At 41.1% G+C, this 18,559-nt stretch overlaps 1 long non-coding RNA gene across 1 annotated transcript; it reads right to left on the bottom strand.

The window, feature by feature from the left end:
- Positions 1 to 344: 344 nt before the first annotated feature.
- Positions 345 to 3,632, bottom strand: LOC142172911 (uncharacterized). Its single transcript, XR_012702089.1, has 2 exons — positions 2,684 to 3,632; positions 345 to 611 (listed from the first exon to the last, which is right to left on the bottom strand). It is a non-coding gene; the product is annotated as an uncharacterized LOC142172911 (long non-coding RNA).
- Positions 3,633 to 18,559: the final 14,927 nt, after the last annotated feature.

Below are 18,559 nucleotides of genomic sequence, written 5' to 3'. Positions count from 1 at the left end.
ATTACCTAATGGAGGAACGCTAAGGATAAACAAAAGACAAAGTATGTTTTTTTTCTTCTATATATAATGTCCTAAAGTTCTAGTGAAAATAAAAAGAATATATTTTTTTGTTTTTTTTATTTTCACAAAGAAGAACCTCAAAAGAAAATTCTTTTTTTTGTTTGAATTTTTAGTCTTAATATACTAAAGAAAATATAAAAGCAATTTTTTTTATTTTGAGTTCTAGATATTAGTTTCCTAAAGGGAAACCACCTCAAAAGATTTTTTTTTAATTTCTAGAATTGGTATTCTAAAGAAAACTTCTAACGAAAATATAAAAACGCAAAATCTCTTTTTTTGTTGGATTTTTGATTTATAACACATTTTTCGAATATAAAATAGGAAGTTTAATTACAAAAGACTCAACAAACTTAACTAGACTATGACAGACTCTAACATCACCTAAAAGACCCGATATTACTGTACAAAATTAGAAGGTAAAACACGACATAAAAAGAAAAACATACTCAAAGCATAAAAAAAATCTCCTTAAGAAACTCCTCAATGAGTGATCTTAACAAGATAGTCCTAGGGCGTCTGTCATGCTCAAGCTCTGGTGAGTAAATCCACACCTGTATGAGAAAAATAAGACCAAATAGAGTTAAAAACTTAGAATAATATGTGAGACAATAACACTTCCTGTTGGACACATGCAAGACATGTTTAAAGTTATTTTGGCAAAACGGCCTATATGGCAAAAAGTGGCTAGACATGCAATATTTGGCTAAGACCCCGCGAAGCTAAGAACCTAAAACTCACTAGGAAGACCGAACCCTATGTGGGCTGCCTACGTATCGCTCCCCGAAAGACGAGAATCAGGTATGCGTAGTTCGGGAAGATTGGATACGGGCGAGAAATAAAAAAATAACTAATTTGGAGAAAACATATTTTTTGTCTTTTTTGAAAAAATGATGAAGTATGTAAACTCTTTTTGGATTTTTTTTTCCCCTTTTTTTTGATTTTTTTTTCCAGGAAAATAATGGGAAAGTGCAAAATATTTTTTGGGATTTTTTATTTTTTTTTGTCTTTTTCTTAAAAAATGTGAAAGAAAAAAATAACTGGTCCTACTTGCTTTATTTTCACACTTCACCCTCTTTTCTCTCATTTACCCTCAACCATCATTAGTCCGCCAAATGACCCCTTTTTACCCTTGAAGAATGGAACATGTAGCACATAAGAGGCATCAAGATGATCTTTTAATTTGGGTATACCTGTCCTAGACGGACCGAACCCCTATGTTGAGTCCCCAAAGTCAAATGCACGTGATGCAAACAAACGTTCCTACTAGGGATCCGACATGAGACTATGTTATTCTAAGTTTGGACCTGGGGTTGTGTTCTAGACCTGGCTTACCTGAGAGGACAACTCGAGCCGAGGTGGGGGCAACGTATCGGGAGCACGAAAGTCTACTAGGCTTAGTTACTGACCCAACCTCGTTCTATTTGGTATGACTCCTAACAAAAAGATGGCCACGCGTACGTGTGCACCATATTTTTAGAAGACTCAGAAGGGAAGCGTAAGAACGCATTTTAATACAATTCAAATACTATCAAAGCGGTAAATAAACGGCAATTAGGACATTATGTCCACAAAATACAGTAATATCAACAATAAATAAAGCCAAGTAAAAATCACATTAACAAGCTCGATTCTTGAACCCTAAACCAGAGATTCTGGGTTCTTGTTCCCCAGCAGAGTTGTCAGAGCTGACACACCTCCTTTTTTTACCCGAAAGGGATATAAGGGAATTTTTTCAATTAAAGTTACAATAATCGAAATGAGATTATTTATTCAAATTCAAAGTCACCACTTGGGATTATTTATGGTGTCCCAAATCACAGGTTTAAAAATCCCTAATCGAGAAAGATGACTCTATTTATGGTCCGCGAAATACAAAAATTCGGGTAAGGAATTCTGTTAACCAGGGAGAAAGTGTTAGGCATTTCTGGATTCCGTGGTTTTAGCACGGTCTCTTTAATTATACTTGGCTTGATTAAATTGTCTAATTACTTATTTTAAAACCTATGTCCATTCACCTTTTTTAATTAGGAAATTATCCTAAAATGAGTCACGCGTACGTGTACTCATTTCATTTGGCGCGTAAAAATCATGTCACGCGTACGTGTCCACAATTAATCACGCTTTATTATTGTTAAGAAAATTTGACCGAAGTTGCGCGAACGTACACCTCGATTTTATTTTTAGAATTGTAATTATATCACGCAAACGTGTACACAATTACGATAATAGATTAATTAAGAGCGTGCTTGAAACTACTAATGATCCCAAAGTAAAGAAATCAAATAAAAATAATTAAAAAAAACAAATCTCCATGAAATCCATCTCTCTGCCCATACTATTCATTTTATTTTTAATTTAACCCATGGTCTAACAACTTTTATGTTTCAAGAGCAGATTCCCCATGGCCAAAAAACTAAAATCATGCTTTCTCCAGGATTCATTAATTATTGTTCTTCCTAAATCCATCATTTCAACTCAAAAATCAACTAATAATCAGCCATTCAATATGACACACTAGCAATAATACATCCAGTTAATCAACTAGATTAGCATGAGTAATTCTATAGATAAGTATCACAGCAGAGTATTAAACTTCTGATTAAAGAGAGAGAGAGATATGGACCTCAACAAGATATATTCTCCAAATTGATTTTTTGGCTAAAACGTACAAATGTGACGAAGTCCGGCATCTAAACCAAACGAAAAACAAACATCGCAACAGAAACTCCGGCATGAACCACAAATGACAACCTCAACTTTAACACGGACCTCCAATCAGCGACAAACTCGAATCAAACTCGACTTAACTCCATTTCCATACTTGAAAACCAAAAATAAAAACCCAAATTTTCCTCCTCAATTCTGTCCGTTCTTTTTACCTAACTGTGTGCGCTTGTAACAACAGAAAAAGAACAAAAATAGAAGAAAATGACCATAATGGCCGAACTCATCTTTTCCCTCTCGTCACTGTTTTTTTTTGAAATTCTGGCCGCTGAAGCTTAGAGATTAGGGCTAGAGTTTTTCAACATCTTCAGAAGGGAGGGTTGCTGATTGTTTCTTGGAGATTTTGGAATAACCGCTATAAAGGCCCGCCGGATTTTGGCCAGCTCGACAGCGACATAGAAACCAACAAAAGCCAAACGAGGGAGGGAGGTATTTCTCTATTTGGGGTGGTCTGCTACTGCTCTTTGCTTTGGAAGAAGAAGGTCGTTGGTCGTGAGACAACGGCTTGAAGAAGAAGGGTCGTTGCTTCTCTTGCTGTGTGTATTAAGTCGCTCATCGAGGGTGTGGTCAGATGATGGAAAACGGCTCCTCTTTTGTGTATTAGGTTGCTATAGGTTCGTTCAGGGTGAAGACCAAGAAGAAGCTATGGCTGAAGGGTCTTAGTCACTGCTTGTTCTCTTTGCTCTGAAGAAGAAGAAGAAGACGACGACGTTGAGGGCGGGTTGTTCTTGGGAGTTGTGGCTGGTTCCTTCAAGGGAGTTCTCTAGGATTTTCTAATGAGGAAGAAAGGGTGCTCAAAGCTTTTTCCCCTAAAACAATGGCTGATGATTTTTTTTGTCACGTCCTTTATGTTGTGTCTCATGTCTAGGGTTAAGAAGAAAGATTTTTTCAGGTTAAGGGAGTATGGGCTTGGTCTTATTGGGCCTTAAAATTGGGCCAAAGATTAAAAATGGACTACAAAATTCATTAAAATGGGATAAACCAATCCAAAACTAATTTTTCCTTCTAAAATTATATACAATTTATAATATAAAAATATAAAACTAATCTTAATTAATCAAAATAAACAGTATTATGTTGTGAGACTATTTTGGTATTTTTTCCAGATTATATAAAAATAAAAATCCTTGTAAAATAGTATGACTACAAAATATTAATGAAACTATTTTTGTAATTTTCATTTTTGTGATAAAAATAAAGTAAAAGAGTTAAAGCTAGTTGAAATAACTATATTAGACCTAAACTAAATATTTAAATGCTAAAATATATAAAATCTTGGGGAGGGTCCAAATGTCTACAACAACAGCCCCTCGAGCAATGTCACATCTCACACTGGGTACCCGCGCTCAGTGGGGTTGTGCAGATTCTGGAGGGGCTCCTACAGCCTAAGTGCTATAACAAGTCATCTCGTGGAGTAATCAAATTAGGCCCTCAACCTTAAAATCACGAATCAGTACAACTTGCTATGGCGCATAGCCCGATCCCATAATATTCTCACAACACAGGCCCTCGGCCTCACTCAGTCATCTCTCAAGCCACTCGGGCAACAGTAAAACATGCTCAGCCCAAAATATCATTTAAAATGTCAAAACAAGTAAATTTGGCTGAGTTATGAAAATAGTAGAATACATCATACTCGAGTACAAGTATAAAGTTAAAACAGTGAGGAATAGAAGTAAAAATCCCATAAGGGTCCAAAACAGTTGGCACGAGGCCCAAATATGGCATTCAGCCCAAAACATGATAATACTTTCCAAAATACAATGATATCAAATAGATTTCAATCAAATACGTGACTTAACAGTCAAATGGGACGGACTAAGTCACAATCCCCAAAGGTACACGACCCCACGCTCGTCATCTAGCGTGTGCGTCAACTTAAAGTAGCACAACGGACGTGAAATCCGGGGTTTCATACCCTCAGGACAACATTTACAATCATTACTTACCTCAACTCAGTCAGAGCTCTAGCCCGCGATGCCTTTACCTCTCGACTTGGCCTCCGGATGCTCCAAATCTAACCAAAAATAGTACCATACCATAAAAATATGCTAAAGGAACAAAGCCCACTCGAAAATAATAAATTTATATCAAGAATTCCGGAATTGGCCAAACCCAACCCCCGGGCCCACGCCTTGGATTCCGATAAAAATCAAAAAACTGGAATCCTTAAACTCTCACTAGTTCATACATATCAAATACATCAAAATCCAACCACGAACGACCCCTCAAATACTCAAATCAAAGTCTCCAATTTCAAGCCCTAACTCCCCAATTTTAGGCTTCAAATCCCACTAATTTCATGTGTAAACAAGTAAGAATCAATATAGGATCGAGTTTTAGGTTCAGTAATATTACCTCAAAGAAGTTCTCTTGAATTCCCTCTTCAATCTCCCTCAAGAAGCTCCAAAACCGACTCAAAAATTGTGAACTATGGCAAAAAATTGCGAAAAAGGCCTTTTAAACATTCTGCCCAGTGATTTAAATTCATTAATCGCGATCGTAGAAAATGCCTCGTGATCGCGAAGCACAAATCTGACTTCCCTCCTTTTAACCCTACGCGATCGCATAACACACCACGCAATCTCATAGCACTGCCTTGGATACCTTCCGCGATCACGGCCTCGCCCACGCAATCGCATAGAACAATCCAATACCCCTCTCACCAGCTCATCCCCTTCTACGCAAACACGACCCTGGCCACGCGTTCGCGAACAACAATTTCACAGCCTACTGCGATCGTGCCCTTACCTTTGCGATTGCATAGAACAATTTTCACCCCTACCCAACTGAGCCTACGCAATCGCAAACACTCATACGCGATCGCGAAGAACAAAAAATGCCTGCAATTAAAACCAGAAAATCTGCAACTTTTCAAACATGAACTTGATCCGTTTAACCACCCGAAACTCACCCGAGGCCCTCGGGACCTCAACCAAACATGCCAACATATCCCATATCATCATTAAAACTTGATCCAACCTTTGGAACACTCAAAACATCAAATCAACCACGGATTCAAGCCTAAGAACTCCAAAAATTTTCGAATTCTGATTTTGATCAAAAAGTCTATCAAACCTCGTCTGAATGACTTGAAATTTTGCACCCACATCATAAATTCCACAACGGACCTACTTCAAGTTCCGGAATTCCATTCCGACCCCTATATCAAAATCTCCCCTATCAACCGGAAAATGCCTAATTCCAATTTCGTCAATTCAAGCCTAAATATACTCCGGACCTCCAAAACGCATTCCGATCACGCTCCTAAGTCTCAAATCACCTCCCGAAGCTATTTGAATCATAAAAACCTAATTCCGTGATCGTTTTCTCACTATTCAACTTTCCGGTTGACTTTTCCAACTAAAAGGCCAACTTAAGAGACTAAGTGTCTCATTTCTCTACAAAATCTCTCCGAACCCAAACTAACCAACACGATGCCACATAATACAGCTAAACAAGACATAAAGTAGTAGAAATGGGAGAAACGAAGCTGTAACTCATGAAGCGACCGACCGGGTCATTATATCCTCCCCCTCTTAAACAAACGGTCATCCTCGAACGAGTCAAGAAACATACCTGAAGCCTCGAATAGGTGAGAATATCTCTCCGCATCTCCCGCTCGGTGTCCCAGGTAGCCTCCTCCACGGGCCGACCTATCCACTACACTTTCACTAAAGCTATATCCTTTGACCTCAACTTTCGAACCTGATGCTCCAAAATGGCTACTGGCTCCACATCATAAGTGAAATCATCATCTATCTGAACCGTGCTGAAATCCAAAACATGAGACAAATTGCCAATATACTTCCGGAGCATAGAAACATAAAATACTGGATGCACACTCGATAAGCTAGGTGGCAAAGCAAGCTCATAAGCCACCTCCCCAATCCTCCGAAGCACCTCAAAAGGCCCAATGAATCGAGGACTCAATTTACCCTTCTTCTGAAATCTCATAACACCCTTCATAGGTGAGACATTCAATAGAACCTTCTCACCAACCATGTAGGACACATCACAAACCTTCTTATTAGCATAACTCTTTTATCTCGATTGCGCTGTACGAAGCCGCTCCTGAATCACCTTCACCTTGTCTAAATCATCCTGCACCAAGTCTGTACTCAATAGCCTAGCCTCACCCGGCTCAAACCAACCAACTGAAGATCTACACCGTCTCCCATACAAAGCCTCATATGGAGCCATCTAAATACTCGACTGATAACTGTTGTTATAAGCAAACTCCACGAGCGGTAGAAACTGATCCCATGACCCTCCAAAATAAATGATGCAAGCGCACAACATGTCCTCCATATCTGAATAGTACTCTTGGATAGCCCGTCCGTCTGAGGGTGAAAGGTTGTGCTAAACTCAACCTGAGTACCCAACTCTCACTGCACGACCCTCCAAAACTGCAAAGTAAACTGAGTACCTCTATCTGAAATGATGGAAACTGGGACACCATACAAATGAACAATCTTTTGGATACAGATCCTTTCCAAATGCTCTGAAGAATAGGTAGTACACACAGGAATGAAGTGTGCGGACTTGGTCAGCCGATCCATAATCACCCAAATAGCATTGAACTTCTTCAAAGTCTGTAGGAGTCCAACTACAAAGTCCATGGTAATCCGCTCCCACTTTCACTCTGGAATATCCATCCGCTGAAGCAAGCCACCCGGTCTATGATGTTCATATTTCACCTGCTGACAATTGAGACACCGAGCTACAAATCCCACAATGTCCTTCTTTATTCTCCTCCACCAATAATGTTGTCTTAGATATTGATATATCTTTGCGGCACCCGGATGAATGGAATACTGCGAGCTATGGGACTCCTCTAGAATCAACTCCCGAAGCCCATCTATATTGGGCAGACATATCTGCCCTTGCATCCTCAACACCCCATCATCACCAATAGTCACATCTCTTGCATCGCCTTGCTGAACTCTATCCTTAAGGACAAGCAAATAAGGATCATTATACTGGCGCTCTCTGATGTGATCAAATAAGGAAGAGCGATAAATCACACAAGCCAATACCCGACTGGGCTCTGAAATATCCAACCTCACAAATCGATTGGCCAAGGCTTGAACATCAACTGCAAGAGGTCTCTGTCCAGCAGTAATATACGCCAACTACTCAAGGCATCGACCAACACATTAGCCTTCCACAGATGGTAAAACATAGTGATATCATAGTCCTTTAGCAGCTCAAACCATCTCTGCTGCCTCAAATTGAGATCTTTTTGCTTGAACAAGTGCTGGAGGCTACAATGATCAGTAAACACCTCACAAGACACACCATACAAATAATGTCTCCAAATCTTCAATGCGTGAACAATGACAGCCAACTCGAAATCATGAACATGGTAGTTCTTCTCATGGGGCTTTAACTAACGAGAAGCATAAGCAATAACTCTACCCGCATGCATCAATCAACACCCAATACTAACTCTCGAAGCATCACAATACATGATATATGAACCTAAAATTGATGGCAAAACTAACACTAAAGATGTGGTCAAGCCAGTCTTGAGCTTCTAAAAGCTCTCCTCACACTCATCCGACCACCTGAATGGAGCACCCTTTTGAGTCAACTTGGTCAAGGGTGATGCGATAGACGAAAATCCCTGAACAAACCTACAGTAATAACCCCCCAATCCAAGAAAGTTGTGAATCTCTATTGCTGAGGACGGTCTGGGCCAACTCTGAACCACCTCTATCTTCTTCAGATTAACATGAATGCCCTCACTGAACATCACGTGCCCCAAGAAAGCCACTGAACTGAGCCAAAACTCACATTTGGAGAACTTTGCATATTGTTTCTCCTCCCCCAATCTCTGTAACACAACTCTCAAATGCTCTGTGTGCTCCTCCTAACTATACAAATACACTAGAATATCATCAATGAAAACTATGACAAACGAGTCGAGATAAGACCGAAACACGTTGTTCATCAAATGCATGAATGCTGCTGGGGCGTTGCTCAGCCCAAAAGACATCACCAGGAACTCATAATGACCATATCGGGTCCCGAATGATGTCTTAAGAATATCCGAGTCCCTGATCTTCAGCTGGTGATAACCTGAACGAAGATCAATCTGGGAGAACAATTTTGCTCCCTGAAACCGGTCAAATAAATCATCGATACGAGGCAAAGGATACTTGTTCTTGATTGTTACTTTGTTCAACTGCCTATAATCAATGCACATCCTCATCGTGCCATCCTTCTTCTTCACAAATAGAACAGGCGCACCTCAAGGCGACACACTAGGCCGAATAAACCCCTTAACAAGGAGTTCTTGAAACTGCTCCTTTAACTCCTTCAACTCCGCTGGTGCCATACGATACGGTGGAATAGAAATGGGCTGAGTGTCCGGCACCAGATCAATACCAAAATCAATATCCCTATCCGATGGCATGCCAGGCAGGTCTGCAGGAAACACATCGGAAAAATCCCTCAATACAGGAATAGATTCAATACTAGGTGTCTCTGCACTGACATCCCTCACAAAGGCTAAATATGCAATACAACCTTTCCCAACCATCCGCTGGGCCTTTAAGAACAAAATCACCCTACTGGGGACAAAATTAGTTGAACCTCGCCACTCAATCGGTAGCACACCCGGCATAGCCAACGTCACTGTCTTAGTATGATAGTCCAAAATAGCATGACACGGAGACAACCAATCCATGCCCAATATCATATCAAAGTCCACCATACACCGCAACAAAAGGTCCACTTGGGTCTCCAGACACCCAATAATCACTACACATGACCGGTACACACGGTCCACAATAATAGTATCGCCTACCAGAGTAAATATATGAACAGATGAAACAACAGACTCACGGGGCGTATCCAATAACGAGCAAAATATGATGAAATATATGAAAAAGTAGAACGGGGATCAAATAACACAGAGGCATATTTGTGGTAGACTAAGACAATACTTGTAATAACATCATCTGAAGCAATAGCATCGGGTCTGTCACGACCCAAACCGAGTACCAACATAATGTATCTTTCATATCATTCTATCATAAGTAAATGAACCGGAGTAAAGCATAAGAGAATACAAACTTATACATATGAAGTACAAACCTACAAGGTCGGCATGATTCTTTATATACTCAAAACATAGGCCGACAAGGCCATACAAGTATTTGTATACATGACATCTGTCTAGAAGCCTCTAAGAATACATAATATCATAAAGGTCGGGATAGGGTCGTGCCATACCAATCAACACATGTACTAATCATACTGACCAAAGAAGCAACTCCGGATGAATGGAGCGCACCAACACCTTCCGCTGAGCTGATAGCCTACTTGGAGGACTCTCGACCTATCTATCAGGACCTGTGGGCATGAAACGCATCGTCCCCAAGAAAAAGGGACGTCAGTACAAATAATGTACCGAGTATGTAAGGAATGAAAACCAGTAAATAATAAACATGAGAGAAACATGGGGTAAAAGACTCGACATGTAAGTCTGAATAACTCTATAAATAATGAAATACTCATAGTGTCATGCATATGCGTATGTATGTTATGTCGTGCATAGGTACATGTGTTCATAACATCGTCAAGCCTCTGAGGACATCCCATCATATCATCTCAGCCTTGTGGGCAAATCATTAACGTATACCAACTGATCAAGTGGTGGTGTGTATATAGCGCCATAACCTTTTACCATATTCCATATACATATATATACATATATACACGTATATAATGCCGTCTGAGTCATATTTCAGTCATTGTGGGAAACATCATCATTGTATACCAGCTGATCAGGTGGTGGTGCCTATATAATGCCGTAACCTTTTCTCATATCCCACATACATATATATACATACATACGCGTATATAACGCCGTCTGATCATGTGTCAATGTACATGTATAAATGAATGCAATGCATGAGAAGTATGTCAATAAAACCTCTCGGAATGTCATAAGACCATTATGTCTCTGATTAAAACCATGAAGTAAACTTTACCAACTTACGTAGTTTCTGAGACCCATGAACAGACGATAGAATAATAAGACTTATGGGAAATCAAGAATTAAGTATCTCTAGCATTTCTACGAATAGAGTCATTTACGAAAGTTGTGCATTTACTCGTTTCATTTGGATCATGCCAAAAAGAAAGGAAGAATAACATTAACATACCTGAACTGGTTCTTTTGAGAAAGATTATATCGGGCTTCTTTAGAGTCACGTTGCTAAGATGCTTAAGTAATTTTCTTGCTAGAATCCTTGAATTCTTGAATTCTTAAATTCTTACGTGATATCCACTGATTAACAAAAAGAATCCAATATAATTTGATGAAATAAAACAAATGAACGACTCAGGCGTTTGGAGCAGATACTCTATGTTTAAGCATTTGGAGAGAAAAACTCATGATTGTTTTTGCAATTAATTGTGAGACCATGTGAAAGTAGTTATTTTTGTAGAAGTTATTTTCTACAGGAAAGACTTCTTCCTTGTTATAATGTCAAGTGAAATGTTTGTGTAATAGTGGAGCAATATAGCTATGTTATTAAATAGGATTCAATTCACAAAGCAGATTGTGTATCAAACACTAAGTTGGCTAACGGCACAATCCAAAGGACTAAAGTGGCGTGTTGTATAGCAAAACCACTTGGCTAAATATTATAAAATATTTGCCACCTTTCAATTTAATTGTAAGAGTCATCAATATTGACAAGACCTTTCTTCCACGTGGGGTGGGTAAGGATTTAAAATTTATTTAATAATCAATTAAATAATTAGAATATTCCATTACCCGGTAGTTAATCAATTACCTACATAATTAGGAATTATCGCAAATTACTTAAAATATTACTCACTTTTAACACACCTTATACACCTCACTATCATGGTCATGTGATACCTTTTATGGTACTAGTCCATAAATATCGGGTATTATAGCTCGGACCGCATTTTATCTTAAAGTGCCAAACTTGGACGAAAATTTATTTTCTTTGACTTGCTTCCCCTCTCACCTTCACGAATTTATTCATCACTTGTAAAATAGTATAATCCTTATAATCCCCAAATAATCTTTTCCTTGGACTGATATCAATTACTTTACTACAAATTCAACGTATAATACTACATGGTGCAATATCGTAGTAATTTAATAATGCGAAGCGTAACATCATCGTAATATAATATTGCGGAATAAAATATCGACGTAATATTGCGGGGCATAACAGGGTCTAGCTAGGAGTGCATAGAAACGGGCCTAACCAACACCTGATCGACATCCCCCTCTGGGGCGACCCCTAGCTGACTGTCCTCCACCCCTAGCTGACTGGGTGGGTTGTGAAGTAACTGGTGCCGAAGTCGATGGCTAACTCCTCTGCTGAGATGAACCTCCAAGACAACGAGGACACTGCCTTCACATGTGACCCAACTCTCCACACTAATAACAACTCCCTGGTGCTGTAGACAGGGACTGAAGGGAACCCCTAGATCCGAGATAACTAGAAGATGCACCTGGCATAGAAAAGCCTTGAATTAATGGAGCACGGGACGAACTCTGGACTAGAAGGGCGCTGAGTGATGAATGGACCTGATGAGAACTGTGAGAACCATGGCCTGATAATTCCCCACGATAACCTGAGTGGCCGACTAAGCATGCCTTAATGGGCGGTCTCTGCCGTGCTAAAACTGACCTCTCAAAGGGGCACCACCGAAACTACCAGATCCCCGTGTCCTCTTGGCCTCCCTCTCATCTCGTTCCTAGCGACGAATTGACTCAATCTCGCGAGCAATATCAACAATCTCCTCAAAAGCAGCATCTAACACCCTCCCCCTGGTCATGAGAATCCGAAGCTGATACGTGAGGCCATCAACGAACCTCCTGATCCTCTCTCTATCCATCGGAACCAACAAAACAGCATGACGAGCTAACTCTGGGAACCTCATCTCATATTGCATCACAGTCAAATCACCCTATCACAACTGCTCGAACTGCCTGCGCAGCTCCTCCTTTTGGGACTATGGCACATACTTCTCCAAGAAGTGAACGGAGAACTGCTGCCAGGTAAGGGGCGCTACACCAATAGGCCTACGCCTCGCATAAGCCTCCTACCAAGTGAAGGGAACTCCAGAAAACTGAAAAGTAGTAAATGCTACCCCGTTTGTCTCCAGAATACCCGATATACAAAGAATCCTCTCACACTTGTCCAAAAAACTTTGGGGATCCTCACCCTCTGTACCACTGAAAATCGGAGGCTGAAGTCTACCAAACCTCTCTAATCTGCGCTGCTCGTCTTCTGGCATTACAGGAGCTACATAGTCCTGAGCAACTACAATCGGCTAGGCTGGAGGTGCCCCCGGTGTCTGAAATCCTTGCACGACCAGCTTAGGTGTGTGAGCAGTGGGAGTCTAAGTGCCTCCCCGACCTAAGAAGTAGTTGCGGCTGTAGTAACTGAAACCGCCTAAGCTAGGCCAGTGCACACTGATAGAATCTGGGCCAGGGCCTCCTGAAGGCCTAGAATCACAATAGGCACAGCCGGCGCCTGAGCTGGTGCTATTGGAGCGCCCACAACTGGGACTTGATCATGAACTGGGGCGGCTGGTGGATCTGTAGGTGCTGCCCTAGCTGATGTGCAGGCTACACACCTACCCCTACCATGGCCTCGATCCCATCTTCGTCCTCTGGTGGCCCCAGCTGGTGGTACTGGTGGTCGTCCATCCTGACCGGAAGCATATGTCCTCACCATCTATGAGAGAATAGAATAACATAAGTTTAGTACTCGGCTCAACAGATTCGCACGACAAGAATTCAAGAATATGAAGTTTTCCTAAAGGTTCTATAGCCTCCTGAGGATAAATACAGACGTCTCGGTACCGATCCGCGAGACTCTAATAAACCTGCTCATGACTCATGAGACCTATGTAACCTAGGCTCTGATACCAACTTGTCACAACCCTAAAACGAACCTGGTAATGATGGCACCTATCGTGAAACTAGGCCAACCAACACAAACCCCAAAACCAACCAAACAATCATCATAAGTCATTTAAGGTCATTAATAAGCAAAAATCCAAAACTGTAAGGTATAATAGAACAGTGCAGAAACAAAACACAGCCCGACATCGAGGTGTCACCAGTTATGAGCAACTACAACATGTCTAGAAATATGAAAAGACTACATAGTCTGAAACAAAGCTAATACAAAGCGGAATAAAGATAGAAAGGAGAAACACTGGGCTTCAAACACCAAGAAGCTACCTAGTCAACTCCGAAAGCTTGCTATAAGGCAAATCAACACCCGCTAGCATGACCTGAGACTCCTAGATCTACACAGAGGGTGCAGGTAGTAATGTGAGTACGCCAACTCAGTAAGTAATAAAAGTAAAGGCAGCTGAGCAGTAAGAAAACACGTAAACCACAGCATAACGCTACAATAAAACAGTATAAGTCTAGAACAATGTAGTAAAGCAGTAAAACACGTGAAAACATCTCAATTCAGAAAACCCTTTTTAAAACATCTTTCAATAGTTTCAAACGAGTGATGAAAATAGTGAGAAAAGGATAGAAACGTAAAACAACCCCTCAGGCAAAATAAGTACCACGACTTCCCCTCGGGCAAAATATCAACAGAACCAGCCCCTCGGGCTACCTCACAATCACTTGTATTAGCCTCTCGGGCAATAACATGAAACAACAAGAACCCATCAGGCAATATCACATTTCACACTGGATACCCGAACTCACGGGGGGTGTGCAAACTCCAGAGGGGCTCCTACTGCCCAATAATTATAACAAGCCATCTCGTGGAGTAATCAAATCAGGCCCTCGGCCTCAAAATCATGAAAGGTACAACTTGTTGTGGCGCGCAGCCCGATCCCATAATATTCTCACAACACAGTCCATCGGCCTCACTCAGTCAAAAATCTCTCGAGCCACTCGGGCAACAGTAAAACATGATGCTCAACCCAAAATATCATTTAAAATGTCAAAACGGAGTAAATATGGCTGACTTATAAAAATAGTATAATACAGCATGACTGAGTACAAGTATGAAGTTAAAAAAGTGAGGAATAGTAGTAAAAATCCCCTAAGGGTCCAAAACAGTTGGCACGAGGTGCAAATATGGCATTCAGCCCAAAATATGGTAATACTATCCAAAACACAATGATATTAAATAGTTTTCAATCAAATACGCGACTTAACAGACATACAGGATGGACTAAGTCACAATCCCCAACGGTACATGATAACTAGGGAGTATGATTCATTTTACACTCCTTCTTACTTGAGTTTTGATTAAAAATAAGTACCAAATAGTCCCAAAGGCTTACATGTTGTACTTGTTTGCAAGGTTTGGACAAGAAGGTGACAATTAGTCAAAACCAGCTCAAAAAGGAGTGAAACATGCACAAGTACCAAGAACAAGTTCACGCACAGTGCAACAGGTCCACTACGGCAACACTCCATTTAGTGTGGTCCGCAGAGAGAAGATTCAGAGAGGTGCTTATTTCAGAAACCCAAGCAATGTGGCCGCAAAGCAATTTGTGAGGACCGCAATGGACTCACTACGGCCGCACTCGATATTGCGCGGTCCGTAATGAAGGAGTTTAGAGAGTTGATGTTTTGGAGCTTAATGCCAATGCGGTCCGCTGTCCATTTTGTACGGACCGTAATAGAAGCCACCACGACCGTGGTGCATTTTGTGCGCCCCGTGATGACTTGAAGGAGGAAGAGAGGACTCGTGATGGCCTTGAGATTAATGATTCATTTCCCGACGAACAACTCCTTTTAGTGTCGATGAATGGTATGCCATGTTTTGCAGACGTGGATAATTTCCTTGTGACTGGTATAATCTCGTGTGATCTCTCTTCTAACCAAAGAAAGAAGCTTAAACAAGATAGTTTGGATTTCTATTGGGATGAGCCGTAATTGTTCAAGATTTCCACGGATGGTGTGATCCGAAGGTGTGTCCCGGAGGAGGAGCAATTGAGTATCTTAGAGGCTTATAATTTCTCTCCCTATGGTGGCTATCATGGCGGGGCGAGGACGGCTTCAAAAGTTCTTAGTTGCGGGTTTTGTTGGCCAACTTTGTACAAAGATGCAAACGAACTTGTGAAGATGTGTGACGAATGTCAACGAGCAGGTGGAATTTTGAAGAAAGATGAGATGCCTCTCATACCATTCTTGAAGTTGATATTTTGATGTGTGGGGCATTGATTTTTTGGGCCCGTTTGTTAGCTCGTGTGGGAACACATACATTCTTGTGGTGGTTGAATATGTTTTAAAATGGGTTGAAGTCGTGGCTTTACCTAACAATGAGGCCCGGAGTGTTGGTGCATTTCTCAAGAAGAGCATTTTTACTAGGTTTGGCACTCCTCGTGCAATCATAAGTGATAGGGGGTCTCATTTTTGTAATAGAGCTTTTGACACTTTGCTTGCAAAGTATGGTGTCAATCACAAAGTTTCTACTCCTTATCAGGCGAGTGGCCAAGTTGAAGTCTCAAACAGGGAAATCAAGAGTATATTGTCAAAAACAGTCAATACAAATAGGACCGATTAGTCAAATAAGTTGGATGATGCTCTATGGGCTTATAGACTTCTTACAAGACTCCGATTGGTATGTCTCTGTACCGGTTAGCGATTGGGAAAGCTTTCCATCTACCGGTTGAGTTAGAGCACAAGGTCATGTGGGCTTTAAGGAAGCTGAATCTTGAATGGGATGTGGCAGCAAATCTACGTGTGGAGCAGCTTAATGAACTTGATGAGTTCCTATTACATGCCTACTCTAGTTCGTCCTTGTACAAGGACAAAATGAAGTACCTTCATGATAAATATGCTCGTGGCAAGGAGTTCAAAGTGGGTGATTTTCTTCTCTTGTTCAACTCTTGTTTACGTCTGTTTCCGGGAAAGTTTAATTCGAAATGGAGTGGACTTTTTGAAGTGGTGTTTGTGACTCCGTTTGGTGCACTTGACTTGAAGAACAAAAATGGGGAGGTTTTCAGAGTTAATGGGCACAAGGTCAAGCACTACCTGGGCAATATTGATGACAACCATGTGGTGGCACTGCTCCATCTAAAGTGATTTGATGGTAACCTGCATCATGCCACAATGTTAAATCAGGCGCTTCTTGGGAGGCAACCCATGTGTCTTTCTTTTTGTTTTTCTTTGTAGCATAGGATTTACTTTTGGACAAACTGGTTGTGAGTTGCTGTAGGATTGTTTTGATGTAGTGCAAGACTAAGTTGGAAAAATTCACACTATCTAAAGTTTAATATGTGGACCGCAATGCATTTTATGCGGCCGCAAAGGCCTTATTGTGGGGGCAAAAACTAGATGCGTACCGCAGAGTTGATTGGTCAAAGATGATAAGTCTCTGAAGTTTTCCACCGCGGCCGCAATGCATTTTGTGCGGTCCGCGATGGACCACTATGGTCACATTGTATTTCTTGCGGTCTGCAGTAGTCATTTCCCTAGTGCCACTTGTTTCTGAGTACCGCAGACCGCAGTACCATTTTGTGTGGTCCGCAGTGGGTAGGTGAGATAGGCCCCAGTTCCTTTTTCTATAAATAGGACCTGAGGCCCTCAGTTTAAACTTTTCGACCCTTTTCACTCAAAAGCTAAAAAATCATTGTTCATCTCATCTAATTGCACGAATTCAACTACTAAGTCTAGTTAATCAACATTGCATCTCACTTCTGTTAATTTTTAACTTTGTTATTTTCTTTTAACTTTTAATTTTCTTAGTTTTTCTTCTTTTTTTCTTTTAATTCTTACCCTAGGTTTGTTTAATAATGTTTAAATTAGGACTAAATTAGTTAAAACACTGATTCAACACCTATAAGATTAATAATAGGTGAAAAATTGGGCTAAAAACATGAAAACTTTGAACCCTAGGTTGGTATTGCTATTGGGTATTCACCGCGGACCACGGTGGATGTTGTGTGGTCGGTGGTGCTTCTGTGCAGTCCGCAATGCTATTTTGTGCGGACCGCGGTGGTGAAATTCTTGAAAGCTAGTGATTGAGGACCGCGACTGCAATGGATTTTCTGCAGTCCGCGGTGCCTCAATGCAGACCGCAATACATTTTGTGTGGTCTAAGGTGCCTAGATTCAGAGAGTGGGTAGTCTGATCCCCACCGCAGTGCGGACCGCGGTGCAGTTTGTGCGGTCTGCGGTAGCTTCTTTGCAGCAGCACTTCATTTTGTGTGGTCCGCAGTCTGCAAATTCTGAATGTCTGTAATTTTATTCTGCAATGCTTCACTGATTCTGCTGATACTAACAAAACTCAAGTGAATGTTCTTTGTAAATCATGGTGAAATCATGGGGCAAAGGCGATAAACAGAAAAGGAAAGGAGAGTCCTCCCGATTAGGTGACAAGTAATGATTAGATTGACCCTGCAAGCCCAGCAAAACATCAAAAACACCAGAAGGCTCATAAAGGATGTTGATAGAGCTATTGACCAATCCGGGAGTGAATATGAGCCTTCCTGGGAGGCATATGACTCAGACTCCGTGCCAGAGTATGTTCCTAACTGGTCGGAGAGGAACAGATTGAGGGATACACCTCCGGGCTCTACCCTGCCCAAGCATCAGTGCGCATATCTTCTGAGTCGTCTGAGGGCTTAGCTGCAAGCAGTAACAATGAATATTCCACCTCACATACAGCTTCACTATCTAGGGAGTGTCCTATAGAAGAATAAGGAGAAGAAGTAGGAGGCGGTGAGCCCCAAGTAGGAGGGGAAAAGAGAACTAGGAACCCGGAGGCATGGCAGGACAGGTT

The sequence above is a fragment of the Nicotiana tabacum genome, chromosome 18, assembly GCF_000715075.1.
Source record: "Nicotiana tabacum cultivar K326 chromosome 18, ASM71507v2, whole genome shotgun sequence".
Classification (NCBI taxonomy): domain Eukaryota; kingdom Viridiplantae; phylum Streptophyta; class Magnoliopsida; order Solanales; family Solanaceae; genus Nicotiana; species Nicotiana tabacum.
The sequence above is the reverse complement of the archived record's forward strand: the minus strand, read 5'-3'. Positions and strand labels throughout refer to the sequence as shown.